A 9729-nucleotide genomic window follows, 5' to 3' on the forward strand; every position below is an offset into this window, starting at 1 on the left:
CCCTGTCCTTTTATTGTCATAGCCAAAGTACCGTTTTCTAAAGCAATGATGTAAAGTGTTTTTTTCTGTGTTTTGTTGTTATTGTTCACAAACTTATGCTCTTCTTCCTTTTTTTAATTTTAGATTGAAAAATAGCAACTTCATCTGCTTGTGTGGTATACCATGATATTTTAATACATGTAACACTCTGTAGTGATCAAATCAGAGAACGATCATATCTGTCACCTTAGTAGGATGGGAAGAGATTGGTAAATGGAACCCCAGTATTTTCTTTCTTCCCCATGTAAATATTGAGTGTCCTCAGCACCATCTGTTAAAGAGACTATCCTTTATCCATTCTGTATTATTGGTCCCCTTCTCAAACATGAGTGTGAAGTGAGTGTCTGGGTTTATCCTTGTTCTCTTTTCTGTGCATTGGTTTGTATGTTGCCTTCTATTTCAGTACAACAGTGTTTTAGTTCTTATAGTGTGTAATTTGTTTTATTCTGTCTTTTTTGCATTTGTTACAATTAGCTATATATAACAGTATAATGCATTGGCACAGTATATACAAATGAATTATACCTTCACATTTTTCTTGTTGTAGAATTTTCTTGATGTAGAATTGCATCAGTCATGTAATTGTATAAGTGTGCAAGGTAATAATATCTGATCCATTTATAATCCTTCAAAATCTCATACCTCTTTTCCTCCCTTCACTTTCCTCTCTCTAATACAAAGTGCATTTTTTCTTCCCTAGTGCCCTCCATTATGAATTAGCATCTGCACACCAGATAAAATATTTAGCCTTTGAAAGTTTGCTATTGGTTTATTTAGCTTATCATGGTATTCTCAAGTTGCATCCATTTGCCAGCAAGTCCATAATTTTACTTTTTATTCTTTTTAGGGTTGAGTAATGTTCCATACACACACACACACACACACACACACACACACAAACACACACACTATATATATATCTGATACATATATCACATTTTACTTATCCATTCATCTGTTGAAGGGTACGTAGGTTGTTTCCATAGTTTAGCTTTTGTGAATTGCCCTACTCTACATTGATGTGGGATGTGGCCACTAGTAATGTATGAGTGTACCTTTTCTCCCCCATTCTCATGAAAAAAATTATTGCTTGTATTCTTGATAATTGCCACTATGACTGCAGTGAAATGAAATATTGAAATAGCTTTGATTTTCATTTCTATAATTGCTAAAGATGATGGTCTGTTGAATGTGTTTGTTGATCAATTATATTTCTTCTTCTGTGAAGTGTCTGTTCTGTTTCTTAGTCCATTTATTGATGGGTTATGTCTCTTTTTTGGGATTGTTTGTTGAGTTCTTTATATATCTTGGAGATTACTGCTGTATTTGATGTGTGGTGGTAAAGATTTATTTTCCCATTCTGTAGGCTCTCTCTTCATGTTATAGATTGTTTCATTTGTGAAGAATAAGCTTCTTTCTTTGAATCCACCCCATTTATTAATTCCTATTTTTACTTTTTGTATTTTAGGAATCTTGTTCAAGAAGTCAAGTCCTAAGCTAACATGATGAGGATGTGGACCTTCTTTTTTTCTCTTAGTCACAGGGTTTCCATCCTCATGTCTTACTCTTTGATCTACTTTGAGTTGATTTTTGAGCACAGTGAGAGATAGAGGTTTAATTTCATCTTTCTACATATGGATTTCCAGTTTTCCCAGCACCAATTGTTGAAGAGGCTATCTTTTCTCCAATTTATGTTTTTGGCATCTTTTTCTAGTATGAGATTGGTCTACATGTCTCTTGGTACCTTGTTTAAATTTTTTTTAACTATTTCTCTGTAGTATAGTTCAAGGTATAGTATTGTGATGCCTACTGATTCACTCATTTTGTTGAGAAATGTTTTGGCTATTGTGGCTCTCCTATTTTTTTCAAATTAAGTTAATGCTTGCTTTTTCTAGTTTTATGAAGAATGTCATTGGAAGTTTAAAAGGAATTCCACTGAATCTGTATAACTACTTTTTTAGTATGGCTGTTTTGACTATGATTATTCTGCCTATCCAAGTGCCTGGAACATCGTTACATCTTCTAAGATCTTCAATCTGTATTTTTAGTGTTCTGTAGTTTTCATTGTAGAGGTATTTTAACTCTTTTTTTTAGATTGATTCCCAAGTATTTTGTTTTATTCTTTTTTTTGAGGACATTATTAATCGGGTGATATTCCTAATTTTATTTTTACAGTGGCTTCATTGTTAAAGTATAGAAATGCACTTGCTTTATGCGTGTTTATTTTACTGAATCTATTTATTAGTAAAGAAAATTTTCAGGTTAATTTTTTTTTGTTTTCTAAATATAGAAGCTTGCCATTAGCAAATAGTGATATTTTGAGTTCCTCTTTTCCTATTCATTTATCTTTAATTCTTTCTTCTAATTGTTTTGGATAGAGTTTCAAGGATGTTGATGAATAGAAGTGGCAAAAAAAGGCATATATATATATTTTTTTAATTTTAAATGAAATGCTTTAAATTTTTCTCCCTTAAGAACAATGTTTCTGAGGAGCCACTGTGGGAGGGCCAGGCCCAGCGGCCCAGCCACTCCCGCCTCCTACCGGTGCTTTAAGGTGGGGTGGGTAGCCAGAGGATGGAAACACCCCTCTAAGGCAATGAGGCCCTGAGCCTGGGCGGTAGCACCAGTGGCAATGGCAGCAACTTAGCATCCCAGGGCTGCTTGTTCCCTGGGGCGCCCCAGAAGGACACGCTGACACTGAGCCTAAGCAAGCAGGTGTTGCTGCTCCAGATAGCAGCTGCGCCACCTCAGCCTCCCTGGGCTGGATGGGCACCCCCAGGGCAGTGGCCCCCGACCTCTGCCCTCCTCACCAGACCTGGAACTACTCAAGCTCACCTCTCCTGAGTTCCAGAGCCCCATAATCCAGTCCAATGGGCTGGTCACCACCACAGGACAGGCACGCAGTTCCTCTACCCCAAGGTGAGAGCCAGGGAAGAGTAGGAGTTCACCGAGGTCTTTGTTAAGGCTCTGGAAGATTTGCACAAGCAGAATCAGCTTGGGGCTGGGAGGGCAGCCTCTGCTGGGGCACTGAAGGAAGACCCTCTGGCACGGTATCCAGCGTGGAGCCCCCTATTCACCCCACCTCAGTAAGCTGCCCACAAGGAGGCACCACTCTAAGCTAACCTGAGCAGCTAGCGGGTGGCTCACAGGGGTGCTAGGTGCTGCCACTGTGGCCTTCACGGCCAATCCCATTCCCTTCACACTGTAGCTGCCCCCATAGCACTGGGTCCGTCACGCCTGGTTCCGTGAGAGCCCGCTGCCATGGTCCATCGAGGTGGACATGCAAGAGCCAGATCGCAAGCAGCTGGCCAAATGCATGGCAGCTTCCAAGTGACACAAGCGCAAGCTGGAGCGCATCTCACACTTGGAGGAAAAAGTGAAGACGCTCAAGAGCCAGATCAGGAGCTGGAGTCCACCGCGAGCCTGCTGAGCCAGCAAGTGGTGCAGCTCAAGCAGAAAGTTATCAGCCACGTCAACAGTGGCTGCCAGCTGTTGCCCCAGCACCAGGTGCCGACATACTGAGGCTGAGCAGGGGGGCAGCCCCCCAGGCTTGGAGAGCATGCGGCCCTGGTGACCCCCTCCCCCTAGAGTGCCTAGGACTTGGAGAGGGCGCAGCCCCAGGTATATCCCAGGGGGTACTGAGATCTCATAGAGAGTGCCCTGGACTTTAATAAGCTGGACCCCAGGCTCCTTGGGGGCATGACACAACCCCCCTTAATCGAGCTGCCTCTGTCTGTGGCCCTGTGTTGCAGAAACCTGAGAGCCCCGAGAGCTGTCCCTTTATACACACCTTTGTGGAAGGGGCTCTGTTGGGCACAGCCAGCAGCCTGCCTTTTCTTTTACTTTTTTTTTTTTTTTTTGCCTTTGGAAGAAAGAAGAACAAAGTGTTTGGTTCTGCCCTATTTATATTTTTACTCGGGAACAAATGGTTGTATATAAGTGTGTGTTTCCTTGTGTTTTTTTCAAGAAAGGGGAAGAAAAAGAAAAAAATTATCATGCCTTTTCCTAGCTCTGGCTACCTTCTTCTATCCTTCCGACCACCACTCCCTTTTTGTTCTTTTGTTTTTGTCTTTCTTTTTGTTTTCCTAGGAGTCCGAATTCCTATTTGTAATTCTTTGTTCTCCCTGTTTTCTGTTTTCACAGTCTCCTTATGCCAAAAATATAATAAATAAATAAATAATACAAAGAAAAGAAAAAAAATAATGTTTCCCTTGTGTTTACCATTGACAGATTTTATAGTGTTAAGATATATGTCTACTATACATAGTTTTCTAGTGTTTTGATCATGTATGTAGTCAAATGCTTTTCCTGCATTTTTTTAAGATAATTTTCTGATTCTTGACTTTACATCTATTTACTTAAAAAATGTTTATTGATTTTTATGTGTTGAACCAACCCTGCATCCCTGGGACAAACCCCACTGATCATATTGCATTATCTTTTTAATATGATTTTTTTATGCTGCTTGTCATAATTGTATTGAGAATTATTACATCTCTGTTCATCAGGAATACTGGCCTGAAATGTTTTTTCCTCAATGTGTCTGTCTCGTTTGATATTAGTGGATATTAGTTTCATAGAATGAGGTTAGAAAGATTTGCTATTTTCTATTTTATTAAATAATTTTAGAAGAATTGGTGTTCATTCTTTTTTCAACTTCTTGTAGAACTGGGTGGAGAATTCCTCTTATACTGAGTTTTTCTTAGTTGGTAGGCTTGTGATAAATCCTGGCTTGGGAGAATTAATGTAGTACATTCAAGATTTCATACTTTAGAGGAGAAATGACTACCCTAACATTAGCCTGCTTTGACAAATGTTAGTCCTCAAATAACAATATTTTTTAAACTTTATTTTTTTCCCCAGGAGAGGAGTGACACCTTGAAGACTCCTTTTTTTAAGATGTGTGTGTGTGTGTGTGTGTGTATGTGTGTGTTTGTGTGTATCCAGAGTTTTGTGGTCACTTGGTAAAATTGCATTAAATAACACAGCCGTGACTCCATTTTGGGTATGTTATTTAAGCTTTTTACCTCACATATTAAATTTTTGATCCATAAAACAAAGTAGCTATAATTTCTCTCAGAGTCTCTATATGGAAATATGCAAAGATGGGATAAAATATTTTAACACTCTAACTCTCCAATGTTATCAAATTTATTTCTAATGGAATTTAATGTTATTCATACTCTTTACATAGTGCTCCTTAAATAAATGTAAAAAACATTGAAATAAATAAAACACAAGAGGATCAGTCAAAGAAACTGAAAGACCCCATGAGAGCAGGATGAAGCTTATGAAATACTTCTGAATTAAACGCTAAGTTCCATGAAAAGTGGAATCAACATTTTTCATGTGTGTGTATCAGGATAATTACTACACTAAGATATCTACGTGTTTGTAATGCAGGAAAATATAAGATACTATTACAGTGTTAAGAAATAGGGAAATAAGAGAAGCACTAACATAAACATCATGCTAAATTTAGCTGGACACCCAAATGTGAAGCCTAGAGATGTTTTGTAGAAATCAACAAAGTTAAGCAAATATCATCAGTTCTCTTTCTGCTGAGTACAGAGTAGAAGGCAATAGTTTACACACATATTTTTAATAAATTAAATATAATGTTTCACTTCAAGTGAAAGGAATAAATCAGTCTGGGTAGAAGAAACTGTCAAGTTCAACTTGTTAAACTGTCTTTGACACATCTATGACCAAGAAGGAAAAATGACAATTTCCCATGAATAAATTCAGTAATAACAGAGAGTCTTCTCAAGCTACACTTTGAATAATGCTGCAATGTTCATTAACTCTGGTGCCTCTCACAGAATAGTTGTTACTGCTATTTACCTGGAGTCTTTAATTTCCCAATGCTGATGTATAACACCAAAGAAGCAGGCCCAGGCAAGTGTAGAATGGAAAGTGGAAGCTTTATTAAGGACAGTAGAAAAGACTTCTCCCCAGAGGAAGAAGGGGACCCAAAAGGTGGAATCCATAGAAGAGGGAGGTCTTCCCTTTTTAATTACTAAAGTCTTTCTTCAGTTTTCCCACACTCCTGTGTTTTTTTTCCAAGGTGGAAAGGCCAAAAAGGTGGGAGATAGCCAGGCAGGAGGAGTAATCTGGTTAGGAAGGCCCTGAAGCAGCTTCAGGATTAGCAACTCCCTGTTTGCTTGGAGCTGTTTCATTAACATTTCCTTAGGATGGGCTCCATGTCTAGGGGACATTAACATTTCAATTTCCCCAAGGCTGCTCTGGTTTCCTGGACTCCATTCTCTATAATGGCCTCCATTGAATCTATCTTACTGGATATGAGACTGGATTTACCTAACTACACTAAGGACATATCTTTAAATCTGGCTTCATAGTCACTCAGTGCCTGAAAGACTCATGGGTAAAAAGAAGTAGGTACCCAGGGCTTTGAGTCTTCTTCTTCAAAAAAATTTTCCTTTACTTCCAAGTTTGACCATTCTGACATCAATATGTGGATTCAGATATTTGTGGCAAAGCTGTACTCTGATGATCCAATTACCTTTCTCCTTTAAAATTACAAAAATTTCTATAAAAAATGCTTACTTTACCTGAACACCCAAAGTCCCTTGTCATTCATTGAGTAAATTAAAATTGCCTTTGAAAAACAATTTTTCTTTAAAGTTTTCAGTGAATAAAATTATTCTTTGATATTTGGGTGAAAAATCAGTGAAAATACCTTTGAAAGTTTAAATATTTTTCAGGAAGAGATAAAGTAACTTTCTCTAAATTATTATAAACTTCTTTTATTATAGAAAAGTCAGTAATGTCATAAAAATAATTTAGTTTTTATTGCTGTTGTCTTTTTTTTTCTGGTTCTCTTCCTAGCAAAGCAAAGCAGGGCCTCTCATTAGACCCCAGATATGTATAGCTTGCTGTATAAGAAAATAAATAAACAAATAAATAATCCAAACTAATGTTTCATGTGAGTGTTTATACTCTTAAAATATATTTTTCAGGTTTTTCAATTGAAACCAATTCAGAGTAATGACACCCAACATAAATGGATATGCCTTCCATAGAGCTTTATTTTCCAAATGACTAGTTTCTGACAAGTGAATATGGAGAGTGAACTGTGACATCGTCTCTTAGAAAGAAATCAAGGAAGAAATTTAGAGTGAGAGTTAAGAAGGAAATAACCAATGAAATGAGGAAAGATAAAAGTAGTGAAGAGAGAAAGGAAGGAAGGAATTTTACTAATGATTTTTATCATTTGGGAATGAAGACAGGTTAAAGCACCTTCTTCCTCAGGGAGCCAGTTTTTCTTCCAATTACCCCTTCCCATTGTAGTCCATCTTCTCATTCTTTCACCCTCATCATATTGAATATTTAGCAGATATACATTGTCATTATGAACCAATTTGCACTTGAAGATAATTTCTTCAGCTACTGTAAAATCCAACTTAGTCATGGCAGGTAGTTTAAGATCTGTGAAAAAAAAAAAGAGCTGTGGATGCCAATCACGCAGAATTTTCTCTTTCCCATTCTAGGAACCAAAATAAGAACCTCTTTCCTGTTAACCTTAGCTTAGAATGTAAGGGAAGTTCCTGACTGGCCCTGGTCAGGTCCAACTCTACTAAATATTGTGAGCATAATGGAACTTGATCTGGACAGAAATGACTCACAGACCCTGTTATCTGTTTCTGGTAGGTTAGTGTTAGTAACTACCATTACTCAGAAATGCAAGATCTATATGGGAAGGGTTAAGTTATTAAAAAATAAGAATATAGAGCTCTAAGTATCACCAAATTTCTACTATTTATCTGAAAAATAAGACTGTGTCTCTCAGTAATATCACCCACAATTTATCTGTCCCTTAATATCTATCAGCATACATCTTTACTTGAACTATCTTCATTTATTTCAACCAGAGATTTGTTAAGTAAAAGAAAGTACTCTCATTTTATAGGTAGCATATTAGAAGTAAGATTGACTTAAAAAGACTCAGAAAATTTTCTCATGAATATAAGTGTAGTAAAATAAGTTTAGAACATCTTTTCCTTAGTATTCAAAGAATTACTAACTATGGTGCCAAGTGATAAAAAATCATTTTTTATTGATGTATAAGCATCTTTTGAATGTAAGGTACTAGTTTATTCACAAAGGCCTTACGTTCACTGTTCTCTAAAAAGATAATGAAAATTTTAAAAATAGAAAAGAAAGAAAGAAGAAAAACAGGTTTTTGAAGATTAATCTCAGTACAAATTTTATTGTTTAGGGCCTGTCCTAGGGCAGCCCATGTTTGAGGCTAGAAAGATTACCAAGGCTTCTGTGATTGTTTTAATGAACAGACATTATTTTAAAGAGAGTTGTTGATTTACAAGAAAATGAAGCACATAGTACCATGTTCCCATATGCTTTCCCTTATTCAGAGTTTTCACTATTTTTTGCTTTGTATATTACTGAAAAATATTTGATATAAGCACAAAATCAAAATATTTTGTCAATAATGATGGTATTAAATGATTATTAATGGTAATAGTTTAATTATTTATTAAAATAGTTTAATTATTTATTAAAACATTAATTTTACAGTTTTTTAAGCATTGGCAAAGAATAATGTCAATTTTCACCATGGTGGTGTCTTATAGAGTAGATTCACTATGCCAGAAATCCCTGTTCTTCCCCCTATTTAGCATCTTATACTGCGCCTGATTTCTTGGCAATATTAAACATTTTTAATTTTTTGACTTTTACAGAATGTCACAAATTTGGAATCACAAAAAATGTGTGTTTCAGACAATATATTTTTTTCTAACAATATTTATGTATGATGCCTCCATGTGTTTCCATGTTTATTAGTAAATTTCATTTTAAAAAATTTTTTGAATGACCCTCCAGTGTATGGATGTATCATAATATTTACATTAATAACAGGTAAATAGCTACTGAAGTCTCTCTTAGATGCTTCCTGCTCTTAGCAATCATGAATGAAGAATATGTGCTCATTTGTATGTAGGTTTTGTGTGGACATAGCTTTCAATTTCATTGAATTAACCTGAGAAATACAATTAGTGGGCCATAGTAAGTGTAAATTTAATTTTTAAGAAGCTATCAAGCTGTCTTTCAGAGTGACTGTTCAATTTTGTTATCCCTACAACAATTTATGAGAGTTCTTCTTGTTCCCCATCTTTGCCAGCTCTTGATATTGTCAGGTTTAAAGTTTTCTAAATTTTTATAGTTGTGTTTAATATGTAATTTCTTGATAACATATAATGTTTAGCATCTTTTCCTATGCTTTCCAAATATATACTTTTTTTCTGAGGAATATATGAATTTCTTTCAAATTTAAAACAATTTTATTAGGGTAATACTGAAATTTTATATATATATATATATATATATATATATATATATATATATATATATATATATAATTCATACTTTTTCATGTTTGGGTATATATATTTACTAGTGTAAAAATGATCACAATCAAGTTTTTAACATTAATAGTTTATGCAGATGGCTTTGTTGCCCTTTTGTAATTTCTACCTCTTGCTTCCTCCTCCTATGGGAGTGAGGTGGGGGTGGGGGAACAAGACTAACTTTTAATTGTTATACATGATTCATTAAATTGGAAATCACAAAAATTAATTGTCAGAGATTTAGTCTGCAGTGATGGTGACCTCAAACTTAGTGTACTCATCTGTAAGATCAGAAGTCTTCCAA

At 35.8% G+C, this 9729-nt stretch overlaps 1 pseudogene; it reads right to left on the bottom strand.

Annotated features, from left to right (window-relative positions):
- The window catches only part of LOC143389517 (constitutive coactivator of PPAR-gamma-like protein 1 pseudogene), a 12329-nt pseudogene extending 9098 nt beyond the window's left edge, over nucleotides 1-3231 (bottom strand).
- Between the last annotated feature and the right edge of the window lie 6498 nt (nucleotides 3232-9729).

Source organism: Callospermophilus lateralis, unplaced genomic scaffold, assembly GCF_048772815.1.
Source record: "Callospermophilus lateralis isolate mCalLat2 unplaced genomic scaffold, mCalLat2.hap1 Scaffold_63, whole genome shotgun sequence".
In the NCBI taxonomy this organism is placed as follows: Eukaryota; Metazoa; Chordata; class Mammalia; order Rodentia; family Sciuridae; genus Callospermophilus; species Callospermophilus lateralis.